Source organism: Euprymna scolopes, chromosome 26 (assembly GCF_053919585.1).
Source record: "Euprymna scolopes isolate OS-2025 chromosome 26, ASM5391958v1, whole genome shotgun sequence".
In the NCBI taxonomy this organism is placed as follows: Eukaryota; Metazoa; Mollusca; class Cephalopoda; order Sepiida; family Sepiolidae; genus Euprymna; species Euprymna scolopes.
Genome location: NC_136507.1, coordinates 65,908,945 through 65,932,301, shown reverse-complemented (window position 1 = coordinate 65,932,301; position 23,357 = coordinate 65,908,945).

Genomic DNA, 23,357 nt, shown 5'->3' with positions numbered 1-23,357 from the left:
GAAACACTGAGCCAATGGAATCACGGCAGTTAAGAAACCATTTATTTGCTATCATTAATTTATTTACTTTCACCATGACTAATGTGTGTGCCAAATTTCCAAAAAATCAAAGGCGTAGTTATTAAGAAAAGTGCAAACAAATAAATAGATGAACAATTTGCGGGCAATTTTATTCTTATAATGGCCCCTTTGGAGGCAACCAAAGTTATCCCGGAAAATCTATTCTGGCAAAAATTTACTTTCACCATGACTAATGTGTGTGCAAAATTAAAAAAAAATCCAAAGCATAGTTATTGAGAAAAGTGTGAACGGACGAACGGGAGTGGATTACTAGGCCCAATCCCTCCTTTGTCAGGAGGAACAAAAAAATAAACATTTATTCTTATTTATCTAAAAAGAAAAAAATTAAAAAATCAGATGCTTTTTTTTGTTTTCAGTTGTTTGTTATTCAAAAAATAAATATTTCTTCATAAAACTTACCTTACAATAAGTATTTTTTATTTTTTTTTTTATTTTAATTGTCCAGTTATTCATAACAACAAAAAAAGAATATTGTTTTCATTTTTTTTTTTTTTTTTTTTACTTAATTTCTCGTTGTAATAACAGAAATAATCTATTTTTCTTTGAAAAAAGTGTCTAGCATTTGCATGCGAAAAAAAAAAAAAGGTAACAAAATTTTCGTCTGGCATTTTCCCATGTTTTATGTAAATTGCCCGGGAAATTCTGACAATAAGACGGTCCTTATTCTGCATAAGTATTACTGTTTTATACATAAACATATCATCTTTAAGGTATAAGAAATAGATTCTCAAAAAAAGGTAGTAATTTGTTAAGTCTGTATAATCGATAAAAATATGTGTGTGTGTGTGTGTGTGTGTGAGGACATGTCTCAACCTATATACTCAATGAATGTTTGATCTACAGGCTTGGAATTTGGCATATAGGATATTCAGACATGTGGAAAACTTTTTGATCCATTTTCAACCGGAAAAAAAGGATTGCTAAGGGATCAAAATTGAAAAATTGGTACGTGTGTGTGTGGGGGGGGGCATTGGCTTTTTATCTGTTTCAATTGTTTTACAACTGTGGATCCGCAGTTGTGAAACATGACAGCTTCCTTATGTTAAGTATAAGTTGATTTGAAAACAGTTTAAAGATCATGCCAAAATGGTCTAGTGGTTATCGTACTTGACTAACTGTCATTAGGTTTTGGTTTCGATCTCAGCCCGAGTATTTCTTTTACTTACAAGCAGTGAACCGTTTCTAAAGAACACAATACTTGTATGCACATGTCTCAGTTTCATTCCGGTTTTTTTTTTTTTTTTTTTACTTCTTTTAAAAAAAAATTCTGCATTAATTAAATTATTATATCTATGCATATTTTACGACCGGGCAATGCCAGGTGGCCTGCTAGGTATTTATAAATATGTATAGACAAAGACTTTTCAAGGTGTCATTTTCTGAATCAGTTTGTGAAAATCTACGAATCCTATCATATCCAGATGTGCTCTCGCAGGACATATTTCAAGCGTATAATTGTAGAACAATAAAACAAACTGTTGGATGTTCATGATTGAAACTTGGAGGACAAGCCAGACATCGACTGACGTTTATTTGCACCAAATGTTGGATTGTAGAAAGAGTTTTGAATTCTATAAACAATTTGATGCGTGGCATTTTTTTTTTTTTTTTTTTTTTTTGTCTATAATCACACTGTTCTTAAAATTTTTATGGATGAAAAATGTTCAAAAACAAATGTCTATAATATAAACTCTGTTTTTATTCATAATATTTGGATTATACAGACTTGTTTTCATCTAGAGTGTTATTTTCACAATGTAACCTCTGACCTTCTTCAGGTGTACTGTGTCGAACTTGAGGAATCCGCATGGAATTTCGAAACATTATGAAAATAACACTCAAGATGAGAACAGTAGTTTGAATAATCCAAATAATATGAATTATTAATCCTCATCTAAAAAATACAGAAACAAAATGTTTTTTATTCTTTGTAAAAAAAAAAAAAAAAAAAAAAATTTAAATTGCTAATCCGTAATCTAAACATAATTCTAACATGATGAGTAGTAGAAATATAAAAGTAAATTCTTTTATAATTCTGTGATTAATACTACTGCTTATCATCATCACCATCATCATTATGAGGTTTCTATTTCTCATCATCATCATCATCAGATTTCTGTACTTAAGGTGCTATAAGAGTCGCTACTACCACTGACTACACTTGTAGCAACTGCCAACATAGCTGCAAATTTAAAATTGGACTATATAACCACAACAGACACGGTAGTAAACCAGACTAGGCGCAGAATGCCATTTCTCACAAAACAGGCGGTTGCCATCATCGTAAGAGTCCCATACTTCGAGAAACACCAGGCAACATCTCACACCTTCTTCCCATGCAGTTCAATCAAAAGGGTTGATATCAGTCAGGCTAAATGGAATGTGCTCTGATGAACTTAGAGCACTTATACATAGTGTTGGACAAAACTTTAGAAACATACGAGGGGTGTGTAATAAGTAATGCCCCTGACCCACTTCCAGTTGTCTGATCTAGCTGAAATTTTGCATGTGCAATGATTTATATCTCTACGGGTTATGTGGCAAATTACAGTTCTGAACTAATTGTGAGTCAGGTGTGAAATGGAGCCTGTTGAATGTCAAGCAGTGATCCAGTTTTTGTATTTGAAAGGACGCACACCACAGGAGACTTTTAAGGAAATGAAATATACTTATGGTGATAATACCCCATCATATGACCTTGTAAAACGCTGATATCGTGATTTCAAACATGGCCGGAAGTTTGTGGAAACAGCTCTCAGACCTGATCCCCCTCCCCTGCCATTGATGAGGCATCTGTTCGTCAAGTTGAAGCTGCCATTTTAGAAGATCGGTGCATTACTATTCGCCAAATAGCCCAAGATGTCAAGATTAGTACAGGGTCTGTGGAAACTATCATTCATGACCATATGCATAAGGTATCTACCAGATGTATTCCCAGGTTGCTCACACCCTTCCAAAAGCGAGAATGCGTCTAGTGCTCGAGGATGAATTTGGAGATGTGCCAAGAAGATGAGTCAAAGATTTTCAAAAGACTGATTACACAGGATGAAACCTGGGTCCATCACTATGATCCAGAGACCAAATCCCAGTCAATGCAGTGGAAGCACTTGGACTCACCACCTCCAAAGAAGGCAAGGGTGCAGCCCTCCACTGGCTCACAGTCTTCTGAGACCAGGACGGAGTAGTGATGACAGATTTCCTGGCAAAGGGTACCACAATTACAGGAGCCTATTATGCTTCACTTTTGAGGAAATTAAAGGAAGCTATCAAAATCAAGAGGCGAGGCAAGATCAGCAAAGGTACCCTTCTCCTGCAGGACAACGCTTCGGTCCACAACTCGCATGTTGCCAGATCAGAAGCACGGGCGTGTGGTTATGAAATCCTTCCTCATCCTCCCTACTCTCCTGACCTTGCACCCTCTGACTTTCACCTCTTCCCAGCCATGAAGTTGTTTTTGAAAGGAAAGCGTTTCCCAGATGATGCAGCCTTGATTTCTGAAGTCACGTCGTGGTTGGAGGACCAACCTAGGGTGTTCTATAAAAACTGTCTCCAGAGCTGCATCAAACGATGGGAGTATTGCATAACTCGGGATGGTTCCTATGTAGAGAAAGACTTATAACTGTGCCAAGTTTCGTTGCTCTACTGCTATGGGAAGTGGGTCAGGGGCATTACTTATTGCACACCCCTCGTACGAAACACACTTTTTTTTTCAATATTCAGAAAACTTTTAAGTATTTCAGTTTCTTCAGGAATACTTCTTCATGCTCTTACCAGGAGTATACGAATATATTTTTTTTATAAGACATTGGTGAATTTTATTGAACTCTAAGTTCTTATGATTGTGTATTTTCTCAGGACATCATAATTTTTTATGTAGAGATGATAATTACGTCCCCTTTTGGAAACCACTTACTCCTCTTTGACTCAGCCAGAAGTACGCTGGGGTTATCTCCCATTTTCTCTGTAAACGAGACAGGACTCTGCTGTGGGTGGGTGCAGTCTGGAAACTTCTATGTGCACAATAACACAGTGCCGTTGCTCAAGAGCCTCCTCGAGTCTGTCAACTCGCCTAGCGCTAGAACGCACGTGACTGGTTTATACCTTAGCTTTATAATATAAACCATTTATCCTTATTTTCGTGATGAGCAAAGGTAAAAAGCTTCCAGAATCTGAGTGTGGGAAGAGTCTTTCTTATCGCGACCAGAAGTTGACGATTCATGCAGTAACTGAAAAAATTGGAAAGTCTATGAAGACAGTGCACTCATTCTTGATTATAGTAAGAAAAATCCTGGCGGTCGCCCCAAAAGTATAAGTTCAGTAATGGGTAGAAGAATTCTATGGACCGTGAAAGCTAATAAAGACATGCCCAGCTCGAAAATTAAAGCTGAAAGTGAATGCAATGCTTCAGCAAGAACAGTTAAGAGATTTTTGAATAGAAGTGGAATGAAAAAAAAAAATGAAGAAACATAAACTAAAACTGTTTAAACGCCACAAAGAAGTCAGGCTCTCATTTGCAAAAAGGTACCAAAGTAATGGTTTGGGGAGTGATGTCAGCAGCCGAACCACAAACTTACAGATGGTCGAGGGTAAAATGAATAAATCTGGATATGTGAATATAGTATATAGGGTATTCAGACACGTAGAAATGTTTTTAATCGATTTTCATCCGAAAAAAGGGCTGCTAAGGAGTCAAAATTGAAAAATTGATAAAACTTGGATGCTCTCAAATTTTTATCCGTTTGTTAACTGTTTCACGAATGCGCATGCGCGAATCGTTCGCATTATCTAATAAGAATAAGTAGGTTTGAAAACACTTTTCAAATGGAACAGGATTATACATTTCGTTACATCAAAAATATTTCTTCAAATATTTGTACTTGTATTTTGTTTTCTTAATTTCATTCATCCAGAGGAAGTCTTGAAATAAAGACGAAACGTTGATGAACATAAAATTTAGTCTCTCTCTCTCTCTCTCTCTCTCTCTCTCTCTCTATATATATATATATATATATATATATATATATATATACACACACACACACATATACTATGTTATTATTATTGGCTCACACGTAGCTTTCACACAGGTCATCAAAGATCTCTCCTTGAAAACAACTTGTGGTGTTCCCTGGAAGCTGAGTGACAACAAGTCTTCCCAGATTTCCAGTAGTCTCCAACACTTTCGATAACATTTGCAAACGAATTTGCGTTACCGCAACAGCCACTTACCATTGATTTCTTGCTGGCAGCAGCCATTAGTCTCAACTGGAATTTGAGTAGCAATAAGCCTTTCCAAGGTCCCAGTTCTCTTTGCACTTGTTCAGCGGAGGTCTGGTCAGCGCTCTTTCCTCAGTCTTTCTATCCGACTTGACCCTTCTCGACTATTTGGCATCCCTCTTTTGGGCAGGAGCAGTGATGGGGCAATGGGAGGGAATCGAGGAAGGGATAGCGAACTTATAGATATGCATCTTCAATTTTCTAGGTTCCATGTAACGCTTCTTCATGTTTTGCCTTTGCAGCAGTTTGTCTAACCCGTGCATGTGGTTCATGTGTGTTAGTCTCTGCATTCAAAGGTTTTTCTTAATATTTCAACTGTTTTCATTATTGTTATTCATTGTATCTTTCCAGGCATTTCTCTAATTGCAATTTTTCTCATTCTTTTTTCCAAGTTTTTCCGAATTGTTTCTAGTGACCCGACTATTATAGGTATTATCCTGATTTTCTTCATCATCCATATCCCTTTCAGCTCTTTGGCTAGCTCTGTGGATTTGCCCCGTTTCTCCTTTTCTTTGATATTCACCCTGTGGTCAGCTGGAACAGCAAAGTCTACGATTTGATAGGACTTTTCTTTCTTGTTAATTATTACAATATCCGGTCTTCTTGCTTGGATGTGTTTATCTGTTTGTATGTCCATGTCCCATAGGATTTTGTGATTCTCGTTTTCAAGTCTTATGCTTGTACCATTTGTTTGTGCGTTCAAGATGCAGCTGTTTGCATAATTGCTAGTGTACTGCCCTCCCCACGTGGTCGTACCTGTTCTTGTATTCCTTTTGGGACAGTTTGCTGCATTGTCTTACTATATGGTTTATCGTTTTGTCTTTTTGTCCACAGAGTCTGCATTTACTGTTTTCTTGTGTTTTGTCAATCGTTGCTTTGATGGGGTTGGTTGTTTTTTTTTTTATTTTTTTTTTTATTTTATTATTATTATTATTATTATTATTATTATTGTTATTGTTGTTGTTGTTGTTGTAATAATAATAATAATAATAATAATAATAATAATACATATAGCATTACTAGTGCTAGGACGATTAATCGGAATCGAGAGTCAGAAAAATGTTTTAATTTTTTTTAACTGTTTATTAAGTTAAGTTGCTAAAATGATAAATATTTGACGCTTTTACAATCGCCATCACTGGTTCATGGGAGATAACTCTATTTTACTAAGCTATTCCTTAAAATTTTCATACGCAGTCCATTTTTTTTAAATTGAAAAAAAAAAAAAAAAACGCAATTTGTTTACAATATCACGTCAGCTGATATTTGGGTTTCACGATAAATGCCCTGGAAAAGTCACTTCTGATTAATTGCAAGAAAAAATGGTAAATTTTCAGATTAGGTCCACCTCAACAATTTTCTTTTAAATGACGACTTGAATAGGTTTTCAACTACGCTGAATACGAAAATAAAATCGCATTGAAATTTTGTAGAAATAAGTAGTTATCGAAATATAAAAAGTTGTGTTATGCATTGTATTCTTTGGTGGCCATCTTTTTTACGTGCGTGCAGGCTATAAACAAATATACTCATCTATGACTGACACTGCACGCGCGTAAAAAAGATGGCCGCCAAAGAATACAATGCATAATACAAGTTTTTATATCTCGATAACTAATTATTTCTGCAAAATTTCAATGCGATTTTCGTATTCAGCATAGTCGAAACTTTTAAAAAGTGTCATTTAAAAGAAAATTGTGGAGATGGACCTAATCTAAAAAAGATACCCCCCCCCCAAAAAAAAATTGTTTTCCAACTATTTTAATGTTAAAATTTTGTTACATTACAAAAACAAGTTTGTTTTACAATCCACAGAGGTACGAAAAAGTGCTCGAAAAACAAATCTATAAAAGGGTTTTAGTGGTTTTATTCACTCTAAAACGTTTATTCAGTTTGAAAAGCATATAGTGTCGAGCGCTAGGTGAGAACTAGAAAAATGGCCGTGAATTGATACGTAAATATTTAAAGTTTGGAAAAGTACTTAAAAATAAATAAATAAAAAAAACAACAACAAAATTATGTTAGAAACCCACCAATATATGTCAGGGTAACATGTATTGGGTGAGTTTCTAACAGTATTTTGTTTTTATTTTTATTGTTAAATCATTTTAAATCACGTGCATTTTTTTTCTTGTTCTCACTAACGCTCAACACTATATGTTTTTCTAACCAAATAAACATTATAAAGAGTAACCACAAAAATCTTTTCTAGATAGGTAGAAGAGTAACGTATCTTGCTTTTGATGACATTTTTTTTTGTTATGCATTTGCTTTTTGACCACTTTTTCATACCTCTGTGGATTGTAAAATATCCCTCTCCCGTATATATACATATATATATATATATATATATATATATATATATATATATATATATATATATAGTAATTTATAAAATATATATGGCGATTAAGCTACACTGAATATTCTGCGTTTCATCCACTGTAGGATTCGTCAGGCCAACATATATAAAAACAAGAAGCAACCACAAAATTCGCGCATAAGCCTGACGAATCCTACAGTGGATGAAACGCAGAATATTCAGTGTAGCTTAATCGCCATATATATTTTATAAATTACTAACTAGCTCTACCTACGTATTGAGCACTTTTGAAGTAAATACTTAAAGTTTACGCATAAATCTATACTTTCGTATATTAACTTTGTGTGAGTAAATGAAGTAGTTATATATAATTTAAAGGAGATTAGAACAATAGTCTAAAGAGCTGAGTGTATTTCAATGTAACAGTGAAATTACTAGTTTCATTAAAATACAGGAAAGAAAAAGTGCTCGTTGTAATTTAGATATATAATAAGTTCGATAGGTAAATATCCTAGAGCTAATTCAATATTAAATAATGTGATTGATAATTTAAAATTTAAAAAACAAATTATAATCAAATTAAAAATCAGTTTCACAAGAAGGAACAACAACAAAATCAATTATCTGTACGATCGTTTCGGAAAACCGTGTTTTTATTGTGGTAGACATCAAGTTACGGATAATAATTATTACATATAGTTTTTTAATAAACAAGGTCTCCTCATCAGCAAATTTTAAAGGGTTTTTATTAAATCTAAAAGACACCATAAATAAACCTAGCATTAAAAGTAATGCAGATGTATCTTTTAGTTTTTCGCCTTTTGAAATCAGGAACTATGGTTAAAATACTCATATGTGATGTTTGCTATAGCTTTTCACCTTATTGAAATATATATATATATATATATATATATATATATATATATATATATATATATATATATATATATATAGTAATTTATAAAATATATATGGCGATTAAGCTACACTGAATATTCGGCGTTTCATCCACTCTAGGACTCCTCAGGCTTATGCGCCAGTGTAGCTTAATCGCCATATATATTTTATAAATTACTAACTAGCTCTACTTACGTATTGAGCACTTTTGAAGTAAATACTTAAAGTTTACGCATAAATCTATACTTTCGTATATTAATTTTATGTGAGTAAATTAAGTAGTTATATATATATATATATATATAATAAAAATTACAATAAGTTTACCAAGGTAATCAAAAGCGTAAACTTAAAATATATTATAAATATTAAAGAGTTAATATTTACAAGTAAAATAAACTCAGCCAGATGTAAAAGCTCAATAAAACCGAAAAGGAAATAGAGCTTATAATATGAACAAATGATTAATAAAACATGTTAAAAGACATCTTGAAAAAGAGTTAAAAACATTTAATTTTAAAAAAAGGAGCACAAGTGGATAGTCCTTAATCCGCGGAGTACTATCCACTTATCTTGTGCTTCCTTTTTTAAAATTAAATATGTTTTTAACTCTTTTTCAAGATGTCTTTTAACATTAAAAAATAAAAATATCGAAAAAAGGTTATATTGTACGTATCCGTTTTGAACTGAAGATCTCCGAAAAAAAATTTCATTTAATTTGATTGAGTAGTTTTTTTTTTTTTTTTTTTTTTTTTTTTTTTTTTTTACAGCGGAAAAACATGTCTTTATGAGAGCGCGTTGAAGGCAGTTATCTTGGAATTTAAAAAAATTTTTGTTTGGAGTTTAGAACATGCTACGGGGAGATAACTCCAGTTACAGCGCCGATACTCCCTCCCCATCTTTAATACTAGCTTTTCTTCCTTCGCTGTAAAACAAAAACTACTCAATGAAATTAAGTGAAATTTTTTTTCAGAGAACTTCATTCCATAACGGATACGTACAATTTAAACTTTTTTTTCGATATTTTCATTTTTTAATGTCTTGATTAAACTGTACAAGTCCAAGTCCCCCCAAATTATGTTTATGAAATAAATTTTATTAAATTTTACTGATTTTGCTGTTTAAATATTTCTTTCGCTAAACTGGCTTATCTCCCTTTTTGCTTGACTTATTCTTTCAGACCATAACGATAAACCTTTTTTTTTTTTAAATAAAAACACATTAGCAGTTGTTCTACTTGATGAATTTTCGTAATTTTTGGATATATTACTATTCGCAAAATGGCAAGTAAGTATTGTTGTTTTTGCATAAAACCACATATTTATAAAAAAACTCAATCTATCTTAACAAGCATCGAATATTTAGAGGTTGTAAAAGAATCAGAATCAGTAATTGTATTGGAATCGGAAAAATATTGTAATGGTCCCATCACTAATTATTTTTCCGATTCCGATACAATTATACATAAAACCAATCAACGATTAAAAGAAGAAACACCTAAGTTGTAATTTTAAATTTTTTTGTCATGTATCTCTTCTATAATTAAATACTATATATATATATATATATATATATACTAACAAAAGTACCCGTCGTTGACTGGGTTCAAAAACAGCCTACAGAAAATGGACTCTGATGTATTAAAGTATGATAGGTTATGAAAAGGAAGGGTTGTACAGAGATAGCTTCGAATTTGGGGGTATTAAAACCAAAGCAAAATACGATGAAAGTAAAAATAAAATAGATAAACCCCATAATTTATTATACCATATCTGTTCACACTGAAACATTTATCACAATAATCTGTGGATCTATATTTAAAAACCTTGTTAAACTTTGTGACATATTTCCATTCTATGGAGGTCAGGCGCAAACGAACACCCCATAATTTTATTATACCATATTTCTTCAAACTGAAACATAATTATCCAAGTATACTTACGCAGATAGATATGAAAAGTCTTTATTAAAGTTTGTGCCTATTTCCATTCCATGGAGGCCAGGCGCAAACGCAAACCCCACAATTTTATTATACCATCCCTATTTAAGTTAAAACATACTTATCAAAGTATTCTTATGTACATCTATATCAAACACACTTGTAAACGTTTTTTTTTTTTTAATTTTTAAATTTTTTATTTCCATACTTTGTGGACCAGGCGCGAACGCAGACCCCACAATTTTATTATACCATCCCTATTTAAGTTAAAACATACTTATCAAAATATTATTACGTACATCTATATCAAACACACTTGTAAACGTTTTTTTTTAAATTTTTAAATTTTTTATTTCCATACTTTGTGGACCAGGCGCGAACGCAGACCCCACAATTTTAATGCCAGATCATTATGCCAGATCAAACATACCCATTTCTGTGTTTCGATACATCTTCTATCATTATATGTGATCAGTTTTCTATAATAGTTAACCATATAGGAGCCTATTCGTGACCACACACACACACACACACACACGCACACACACAGAGACCTTCAACTTTATATATATATATATATATATATATATATATAATGTTTGGTGGTTAAATTTTAAATTCTGAAACAACATATAGACACATATATTCGAATTTAATAGTAATATCTATCAGGATTTTCATCTCAACTCTATCAGTGTCTTATCTCGCTTATATATATATATATATATATATATATATATATATATATATATATATATAATATATTCTTCAGAATAAAGTTATTTAACAATCAGCTGATATGTAAACCTGTGATTATAAGATTTACAAAATATTACTGGCAGTAATATTCTATAAGTATTATCCCATCTAAATAAGAATTGCTCAATATACAAGATAGAGCAAATAAATTAATTATAGTGATTCAATGAATTAAAAAAAAAACGTTATTGAAATGAAGTGTTTGATTTTCATATCAAAGATTTTTATTATTCTAAGCAAGACAAAGAATACTTTAGAAATTTAATCACCTTAACCTATCGGGTTTCGATGTCTACCATCTCATCAGAGGGGAGATAATATTAGCACATATTTATAAAGGTATGTGCCCTATTTGCTAAAGTCAGTGAGACATGGAAAGTCAACTTTGACTATTTGAATTAAGCATTGTTTATTCAGTATTTTCGCACACAAAAAATTATGACTACACAAAATATTTCCTCTTTTTTTGAATTCCATTTTTAACATAATTTTTATATCTAAGATTCTAATATTTTCCTTGCATGAATGAACGTGTAATCTTCAGCGAAACATAGTTTTTATATAATCTTGAAGGAGAAAAAACATTTAAAAGCAAAAATACACAAAAAATAATTAAATTAAAAAATTTTAAAATTATACAAACGTTCACAATAGGAATGTATGAATGCACAGCTGGAGGAAAAAGCACACCAGTCAGTTTTGCACGCCCCCCATCCCTCAACCACACGACGTCATTTTCAGATAGCCTTTTGACTTTCTGACATTTTGAGCTTCCGCAGAACTCATGTTAGACGATTTTTCGTTTTGTTTTGATTATGCGAAGCCATAATCTCCCGCTTTTGGGGGCTAATTAAGCTATTTCCTATACAAACCAGGTGTTTTTTTTTTAAATTCAATATCATAGGACCTTACTCTACTAATTATTTTGGAAATAGTCCACGAAAACTAATATTTATCTTTCAAGGGATTTGTAAAATGAATTTTTCAACTTTAAAATTTAGCTGAACCTGTCAGTTTTTGAATGTCGCCGTGAAAACATTTTTCATGATAATTATTTTTTCACATTATTATTATTTTTTTTTTTTGGAATTAAACTTTAGGCTTTAATCTTTCAGATACAATCAAAAAAGTAATCGGAAACCTACAAAAAAATATGATACATCGGCTTTCAAAACTATGTCCACCTTTCAATTTTCCGCCATTAATACATGTACCTAGCAAAAAACAAAATTATTTATATAGTCATCAACGTTTCGTCTTTGTTTTAATAATCCCGAGGAAAACTCTGAACTAGTGAGACAACTATTTTACATCTTTGAACTGAGAATCTATAAGGATAAGAAAAAGATTAATATACTAAATAGAACAATAAATACAAAAAAAAAAAAAATAATAAAATAAATAAACGATGAAAATGAAATCTTAGCCAATTACAACATTTATTAATTCATCACAACCCAGTCCAAGGGAAATAACTCTTATCAGTCGGCCTGTCATTTAAATACTAATACGAATTATTTCCCTTTTATTAATGCATTCAAAAGTAGATAAAAAAGGTTAACATTTCACGCATGTCATTTGGTATGAAAATGAGAACATCACTTTCAGTCAATTATTTGAGTTATTGTCAAAAGCAAATATTTTGCAAAACTTTTTAAAATAACGCATAATTAATTAATACAAATATCTGTGCAAGCTAATCAAGAACCTTGATTCCAGTAAAGCAACTGGTCCTGACAGCATCCCAATTATAGTGTTAAAAAACTTCAACCAGAACTTGCTCCCATACTTACGAAACTGTTTAGCGTTGCCTTAAGGAGAAGTGCTTTCCGACTCCCTGGAAAACCTCATCAGTATGCCCTGTATTTAAGAATTCAGGTGATAAGTCATCTCCCTCTCAGTACAGACCAATAAGTCTCCTGTGTGTCATGAATAAGTTGCTGGAATCCATATTAAATCGAGAAATAGTCAACCACCTCAGCAGAAATAACCTTCTTAGTGACACACAATATGGTTTCCGTTCTGCTGGATCTACCGCAGATGTGCTAACGGTTATATCTCACAGGATTAGTGAATCTCTTGACAAAGGCTTCCTTTCTAGGACAATTACTCTTGACATATCAAAGGTCTTCGACAAGGTATGGCATAAGAGCCTACTTCACAAGATTTCCAGCTACGGTATAACTGGAAATGTTTTCTCAATCATTAAATCATTTCTCTCCGATAGGCTCATTAGAGTAGTGGTAAATGGACAAAAATCAGAGGCATGCAGTATTAATGCTGGAGTCCCTCAAGGGTCAACCCTGGGCCCAACTCTCTTCCTGATCTACATCAATGATCTCCCTAAACACATACTTAAATCATTCGTTGACATCTATGCTGATGACACGACCATCTACGGCAACACATCAAAGGCTGTAAATGACAAAGTTCTCTTTCATTCTCTCTCCTCTGATCTTGAGCGCGTGGTTCAGTGGGGGAAGACGTGGCTGGTTACCTTCAATGCATCTGAAACCAAACTCCTGTCTTTACATCATCAATTGGCATCAATTGAAATGGATGGCTCACGTCTAGGAGGAGCCCATGTTTGGACAAGGTTCTGGGTTTGTCCTTTACACCTGATCTGAAATGGAACACGTACATCAAGTCTGTTGCCAAGGTCGCTGGAAAGATGGTGGGATCCTTCTACCGCTCCAGAAGATATCTCACTACTGATGCAGTTCTCTATCTATATAAAAGCCATGTACGTCCAAGGATGGAATACTGCTGCCATATCTGGGCAGGAGCTGCTAAAATAGCCTATCCTGCCTTGACAGAGTACAAAATAGACTTCGTGGCTTAGTGGGGGATGCCCTTTTCTCTTCCCTGCAACCTCTCTCCCACAGAAGAGACGTTGCGACCCTATCCTTGTTTTATCGTTATTTCCATGGCAAATGCTCGTCTGAACGCCAATCTCTGGTCCCCCCTTGCCAATCTTTCACAAAAAGCACCCGTCTAGCCGAATCCACTGTCAAAAATTTTTCCCACTCTTTATCTGTGCCTAAATCAAAACGTAGATTCCATGAACAAAGCTTCTTTCTTAGAACTGCACGCCTGTGGAGCTCTGTTCCGTCTGCCTGCTTCCCACCTGACTACAACCTGGATGTCTTCAAGTCCAACATAAACAAATTCCTAATGAACCGCCCCCTTAAGTAAACACTTCATTAAATCTCCACACTAACGTACTGTACTTGCAATAACCTTTATCTCTGAGTGGCTTCCGGGCCTTGATAAAAAAAAAATGGATTGGATATTATGAAACTAAAAAGTAAATGGATCGAACATAGTCGAGGACGATCTGCCCTCTTTTCTTTGATTATTACACAAAGATATAGAGGACAGAATTACACTACTCATATCCCTGAATTACACCACTTACCCTTGATCCTCACCTTGTAATGCTGAGTGTTCAACAAGGAAGTGTATAGTATTTTTTTTATTTTAGTCTGGTATGACTAGACCGGGGATTGAACGTCAGTCTCCTGGCCCATTAACACATTATGCTAAAGGGGTTGGTATTAAAGTAAATATGTAGTATTTAGTTGCATAATCCTTGCTTGTTTGCAGATGTAATGTTAATGTTATCTTTTTGTTGGTTTGTAACTGTACGAGAAAAACTAATGTATCACGAACACTGTTTTTTACGCGTCTTATATTACCAAAGAATCACATTGACACACAAGTTCTCATTAGATCACTAAAGTTAAGCAACATTGAGGCTGGTGAGTAACAGATGAGTGACCATTTGAGAATACGAGGCGCTGTATGTAGAAGAGACGAAGCACCTCCCTGCAAAAAGTTATTTCTCTTCCACTACTAACGACTACTACAAGATTTTCCTATTGACTTCTCATTAATCCTTATCCTCGAGTGACCTCCGAGCCTTGATAATTGGTGACTGGAAGCTGCAGGAAGCCGGAGTTCGATGGTTGTAGAAGAGAGTCTCAGAAGGCAGGCAGTAGTAGAGAGTGAAGTTTGCATACAGGAAACAGGTAATTTATAGTAGTTAGCCCTGATAAGAGCTGTTTGAATCACAATAATAGTTTGTGGTAGTTAGCCCTCAAAAAGGCTGCTTGAACTACTTCTGCTGAAACCCTTCGGTTGCTTAGCTCAGACGACTTGGCTTGGTGCATTACAATCACAATTTGGAAGGCTTACTACTCCCTAGCCAACTTGGGGAAATTTTTGCAGAGAAAGTACTTTCTTTATAAAAGAGTTCTGAAGTTAAAGAAGATGGTGTTGAAAAATAAACACACAAATGACTATTATTAATTCCTGGCCAACTCCCTACTATCATAAGTGTTTTAGCTATTTATTGACTGCGTCTATATTAATTTCGGTTCAAAATTAAAAGTCTGTTGTGTTTTTTTAGTTGTGAAAAAGTCAAGTTTTATATGTGTGTTTTCTTGCTTGTGATAAAAACAAAATGGAAATCGTTAGCACACGTGATCGTGACGTGTCGGTCATGTGACTATTTCTGTTATCGAGCATAGCCATTGTTTGCTTACTAAAATGGAGGCGGTGATTCGACACACTGTGACATATTTTATTTTGAGGTATTATTTTTTTTAAGAATTCACTGAAAATGTATATTAGCTTTTATTTTATTAAAGAAATTAAAAAAAAAAATTAATTAATATTTCTATTTGACTGTTGCATTTTCATCATATTTTTTTTTTACAATTTAAATTAAATTGAATAAATGTTTCGATAATTTTATGTTTTCTGTTGTGATAATTTGTTATTTTATTGAATTTGTTTTGAATTAAGAGAAAAGTTTGATTCATTTTTAGAATTTTCCTTAAATTAAAAAAAGAAAAAAAGAAAATCTGTATGATGTACCCGTGACAAAAGAAAAAAAATCATATTCTAACAATCACAAAACTTGATTAAATAGTTTTATTTTAAAATAGGAAAATCAAATTTCATAAAAAAACAACTGTCTTGTCGCTGTTTTGAAAATAATCTAACTAAAAAAAAAAAAACAAAAAAACAAAAAAACTTCAACAAAAACAAAACAACGGGAGCTAACTCAGTAAATCAAACCTAGGCTGTAATGCTTACAGATATGCCATTAATGGTTTAAAAATGATTTTTATTTTATGAAAATAAAACTACTTAATCAATTTATGTAAATGTTGGGCTATATTTTCGTTTCTTCACGAGTACATACATCATACAGTTTGTCTTTATTTTGTGTTTTTAATATAGGGGAATTCTGAACAAGAACCTCAAGATAAGAATTTAACATAAAATAATTCTCGATTTCTGGACCATCAATGATTTTATGGGGATAATTTAACTAATTGTGATTATCTAATTTATAAAACTTACTATGTCGGTGTGTCTGCCTACCTTAATTTTTTTTTCAAAGTGTATCTCCTTTTGTCGCGGAGCGGAGCGAGGCAGGTCAAATGATTGCATTTTTTGTGAATCGTTGTTTTCTTTTCTTTAGTTGCTAAAAATAGCTGCCAATGAGGCCAAAATTGAAAACAAAACAAAACAAAAAAACAAAAAACAAAAAAAAAAAACCCAAACAAACAAAACAAAAACAAAATTGGAACTTGGCAGGCATAAGTGGACAAAACGTGTTATTTGTACGTATGCGCAAATATACATTTATATGTTAAAGTCATTTCATTTTAAGCTGTTTCTTATCTATGTGACTATAGCTCAAACGGTAACGACAAACTCTGGAGCGCTATATGTTTTGGTTTCGATTCTAGCTGAAGCACACAAGTCATATTTATTTAATTTTTTTTTTACTTTTGAAATCACTGCTATATATAAGGCACAATATAATGTATTATAATCGATAGAGAATCGACTGTATTATAATAAATACGAAATCTGCATGCGTCAAACTATCATATTTAAGCGTATTTTACGACCGGGCAATGCCGGGCGGCCTGCTAGTCTCCAATAATATCTAACCTATATTTTTTTGCATTTCACTTGTATAATGTATAAAGAATAAAAAAAATAAGAGTGTACCACTAAAAATATTTGAAGAAAAGTCAGAACGTTAAAAATTTATAATCAAACAACATCTGGCATCATTATAAAATGCAAATGCACATGATAAGAAAATACATTGGTAGAAATAATGTAAAAAATCATAAACGAAAGAAAAAATTAAATTTCAAGGGAAGTAACTCTTGTAACAAATTTTAGTAGCTTCCCTTGTTTTAGTTCTGAAGAAAAAATCTTTTCGAATGAAACGATCGAATGGAGATTTCAAGTAACAAATACTAGAAATATTATTTGACATTTTTTTTTTCGTATCAAAGTGTGTGTGTGTGTGTGTGTGTGCGCGCGCTCGCGCTCGGACGCTTTAAGTAAAATTACATTAGGACTAGACTTTTTAACCTGTTAAAAACGGGCAACAATTTTACTCCGTTAACTTAGAATGAATGCTTTATGGCAAATTGGCGATTGAATATAAATTCCTGTTCGTTTTGTATCGAATACTAATCCATATTAGTCACAACTGTTTGGTAAACGGATACCATAATACTTTGTTTGATGCACTCTATTATAATAAAGGTCTATACAAAATTTTAGCCAGGTTGCTCCAGTACAATGGACAGACAGACAAACAGACAGATTAAGAAAATATAACATAAAGGTTCTTTTTCGTTATTGTAGCGAAATCCGACAGCCGAAAAATTGAGTTTTCATTAACAAAACAAAACAATGATAACTACTTACTTTTTGTGTCAATTTCAACAATAAGCAAAATTATCTAATTGTCACAATTAGTGAAATATTTCTGGAATATTATATAAAACATGTATTTCCATGATTCAACGAAAAATGATGTCGCCATGTTTATTTTGTCACGTGTTACATAAATACAACTCATACTTTGAATTGGCCCAAGTTTTTGAGTTTTTAAAAATGAATTATCTCCTCATTCGCAGTTACTATTTCAGCTGAAATTGCTAATATCTTCCATAACTGTTTTCTTTAATAATTACTTTTCTGCCTTATCCTTTTTTTGGTAATTTTTTGACATGTTCATTATTGCGTTGTTCCAAACATTGATCCCATACTAGTAGTAAAGCAGAGGGTTAAGTGTCACTGGTGAAGCTGCGACTCACCAAAGTTAGGGGAGAGCCGGGAGAAATGAAATATTTAATTTAAAGAACAAAGTAATTAGAAGGTATCCGCAAGCATGAAAATCTCGTATTCTAGACATAATATTCAAATTGAAATTTTACCATGAAGTTTTGCGTTCCATACGTTTTATCAAGCAAATCCAAGCAGATTCAAGTACAGTTAACAGGCCATAGTTTGCTGATCCCTATGGTAAATTAACAATTCCTTCAGGAATGAGATTATACTTTTTTTGGCGCTTACATGTGAACACCTTGAAAAACGTTTGTTTTACAAACTTGAATAATTGTTTTTCTTTTTACTGTAAAGATTTTCATTGTGTTCACACGTAATCGCCTTTTGATTTCTTTAGGAAGGGAGGGAGGGGATTTAGATGAAGATGTTAATCTAAAAATTTGCCGGAGTTGATACATTAATTATTCCTTAATGACTTTCTTAAAGACGGGTTGGAACAAATATTATTTTATTGTAAATTCATTTAAAAGAAATAAAAAACAAATAACTGCAATTTTATCTAGTTCAATGTTTATCCACGAAATTAAAGAAAAATTCCAACTGGGACATTATTGATGCAAACCAGTCCACAAGTGAATATGCAAATTAGCCATTTCAGTCATTTGGTGAACATCGATTTTGTTGCTATTGAGGGGAAAATATCAAATTAATTGCTGAGAGTCTAAAGACGATCGGGCGCTATCCACTTCAAGGTAAATACAAGGTTGGTGTCTCCAACACTTGCTCATCCCAATTTTGTTATGGCCTCTTCTCATATATGAAGTAACCCATGAGCACGGTTGATCCAATAGAAGCAAAAATCAGTAGATGTATGAGAAAATGGCTGCGTTTACTTCCAGGATTATCAAACGTATCCCTCTATCACAAACAATCTAAACTAAAATTACCGCTCAAGTCTATTGCAGAGGAGTTCAAAGCTGGAAAAGTCAGATTCCAGATGATATTAGACAATTCCAATGACACTGTTGCAAAGACAGTAAAACCCTCTCTTAAAACAGGGAGGAAATGGAAAGCCTAAGACGTTATAAGTGAGGCGAAAGAAAACCTATCTTTAAAAGACGTCATTGAGTTCACTGCAGACAGGGAAATCTGAATTGGGAATGGCCAGCATTCAAAGATGGTCTACGGCTACAGCCAAAGAGCACCGGGATCTGGTCATTCAGGAAATAAGGAGCAAGGAGGAAAGCAAAAGGCTCGTGAAAGGTGTTAAACAGTCGCAGCAGGGACAATGTACAAACTGGGAAGAAACTATGCAAAGATCCATTACGTGGAATTACGTGGAATAACGTTTGGCAAATGTCGCCCCTAAGGTTGAGCTTCATGATACGTTTAACTTATGATGCGCTTTTTTCAATGACTAACCTTGCCAAAGAAGAAGTGGGTGGGGGTGATTGAACCTGACCCTTATGCAAAGAAAAAAAAAAGAAAAAAAGAAGAAAGCTGACGACCGGACATATTCGTTACGATGAGAATATTTCTGAATTACTTGATCCTCAATGCTCACTAATCTTGCTATTTCCATCGTTCCATCGTTCCACCAGCATCCCATATAGTTATAGATCTATCATTAGCATGATTAACCGCTTTGATCTTGTGATTATAATTTCTCCACTCTTGCATCAATTTAGCCATGGTTATAATATTCTTAATACACTTACTATTACAATGGAAAAATGCGAGCATGAAAACTAATATGGTTAATCTTAAACATGGAAAAGAAAAGCACAAGATATTCTAGTAAAAAATATCATAAATTTATAACTCAAAATATTGCAGCATTAAGAATTGATTATATAATGTTAAATTGAATTAAAAAAAAATTCTTAATGCTGCAATATTTTAAGTTATAAATTTATTATAATTTTTTACTAGAATATCTTATGCTTTTCTTTTCAAGTTTTAACAACTAGTCCTTTTACTTTTCCATGTTTAATCTTAACCATATTACTTTTCATGCTCGCATTTTTCATTTGTAATCCATGATTTTTCCAGGCTTCCAATAAATTCACTTGTTCTTTGTTTAATGTCAGTCTTATTTTTTTTGCCCCCATAAACATAACATACACATATGTAATAACAATGTACAGCACTCGTCTGCTTTCATTCTCTCTGTTTCACTTGTTACTTCTCTTTCCGCGAGAGCGGTGAATTAGTAGTAACTCTAGTCGCCGAAGCGACGTGGTTGCTTTGGAAACCAGTCATAAAAAACGTCGCTCACTTCCTTACGAATTTTTACGATTTTGAACACCAGTAAATTCATCATACCTTTTGTTTTACTGAATGTAAATAGAAAATTCTTTTCACAATATAACTGAGAATGTGATCTGTAATAATTGTTTGAAATTTGGTCGAAAAATGAGTGGGCGGTGAAGCTTTAAAACAGTTCTAAATGACTAAAACTGCCACTTATCCATATATATTCAAACACTATTGTGTTTGAATGATAATCAAATTAAGTGTGAAAATATTTAACTTTGTTTTACAATAATATTACATTTACTAAATATGTGTCTATGTATATTCATGTACTTGAACACACCGCTAAATGAAATTACATATCAACGTAAAAGATATAAAACATTGTTGAACATCTATATTTTATACCATATACAGACGTAAATTCACATGAATCAACTGTCTGGGTCAATTCTACAGGGTGGAACGGTAAAATTATCGCCCTAGAAAAGACGCCATGATTCCATTTCCGTTTGATGAAAACCGGTTTTCTTTTCTTGTTGCAGACCATCTATTAGTTGGTATGAGTCCCAAGAGCTATAGGAGCTTTCAATCATGTCTGAAACTGACACAATATTCAACGAGCGAAATCGGAGATGCGCCGCTGTGCAACTCATGCTTTCTATTAATCCAAGTTATGGCACCAGGACCGTTGCCAGCATCCTCAAAATGCAAACGCTTGAGGGCACAGCTCAACGTATCGGACGACACAAAGTTATGGTCTTTTTGTGTGGTTTCAAGTGAGGGCCACATCATGCCACCTCACATCTTCGAAGTCGGCTTCAAAGTCAACACCAAAATGTATCTGGATGTGTTGAAGAATGTGGTCATCCCCTGCTGCAATCAAGTGGCCGTTGGTGAAGCTGCGACAACTTTTTTTTTTAATTAAAAATTAAATGTTATGGTAAAGTTTTTTTTAAAAAAATGAATCTTTAACTTTAAAAAATACAAAAAAAAAAAATGAAACTTTTAAATAAAACAAGGATGAAACATTTAAAACTGCAGCGACTTTTTATAAGTTTATAATATTAAAGACACCAACATTTAGTTTTTAACATTACAAAAAATGAAAACGCGACGATGGTTGTAAAGGAATTGTAATACCCCCCGCCCCCCGAAAAGACTGCGATTTATTTTATGGCCAACTTTTCCTCTGGCCTTCGTCGTCAAAAGTGGTAACCCCGACGAGATAGGAAGGAACTCCGAATCTCCTAACTGCAATTACTTTTGTTGTCGTTTCACCACGTTTTGGGTAGGATTGAAACCGCTATCTTCAGACAATTCTCACCCGAAACCGTAGAGATTCAACATCTGTATCCACTGCGCCACGGGCCCCGAAGGGCGATCAAGGTTGAATGTTTTGTTGTTATAAATCCACATTTATTTATTATCTAATCTTCCATGGTCGGGTCAGTACCGAGTTATGTTAATTGGAATTCATTATTGAGATGAGTATCTATATATTAATATGCTTGTCCGTACGGTATCACGTCATCATCATCGCAAACATTAATTAATGAAACGCGTCATCATCATCGCAAACATTAATTAATGTGAATTTATATATATATATATATATATATATATATATGTATATATATATATATATATATATATATATATATATATATATATATATATATATATATATATATATATATATATATATATATAAGCTGTCTATTTATGGTTCCGGATTATTTTAAAGACAATTGCATAGAAGGTATCGTTCCCCAGTTTAAATAGTATAGTATTTTACGTACATTTTTAACGATGTCTCCTGTTTATTATTGTGGTGTAATACGAAACGCTTATTCTAGTTTATTCAGTAATAAATATATTTTTTACATTTAACGTTACGAGTTCGTTTTTTTTTTTTTTTTTTTTTTTTTTTTTTTTTACTGTGCCACTTTATCTTTTTTTATTTACTTTTGAGTGTGCCTTACACAACAAAAATATGTTTAGAAATAAATGTTACAAAAGTCAAGAATGACTTTATTAAATAAATCACCAAAGTCACCATTCGCAAATACACTGAGTAACACGTCTTGTTATTTATTAATTTATTTATTGTGGACTATTATCCTCATCTTAAACGTTTCGGCCAACTATTCCTCTGGCCTTTGTAGTTGGTCGATACGTCATGAAACAGCAACTAAAAAAGATGAGGATAATAGTCCGTAACAAATAAATGAATAAATAATATTCATCTCAATCATGAATTCCAATGAAATAATATAGATTATAAACTTTGTTACAGTAAAAAAAAAAAAAAAAAAAAAAAATCGTTAAAGTTAAAGACTATTTTTTTAAAACCTTATAACATTTATTTTTTAATTAATTAAAAAAAAAAAAAAATTGCCGCAGCTTTTTTTTTTTTAATGTTTTCATCTAATGAAAATATCGTTGGTTTTAGCATTGTAAATTATATGAAAACAGAAACGATTCTCTTAATATTAACGTAAAAACTACATTTTGTATTATTGTTATCAACTTTGTTACATTAAAAACAAATTCGTCGCAGCTTTCTTTTTTTTTTTGATGTTTTGATTTCGTAAAGAAATATCGCTGCATCGAGCGTTATGAGATGAAAAACTGAACTTTTAGTAAAAGAGAGTTATCTCCCTCAGCACAGTGAACGATTGTAAACCAGCGCCGATCTGTTTTTGTTGT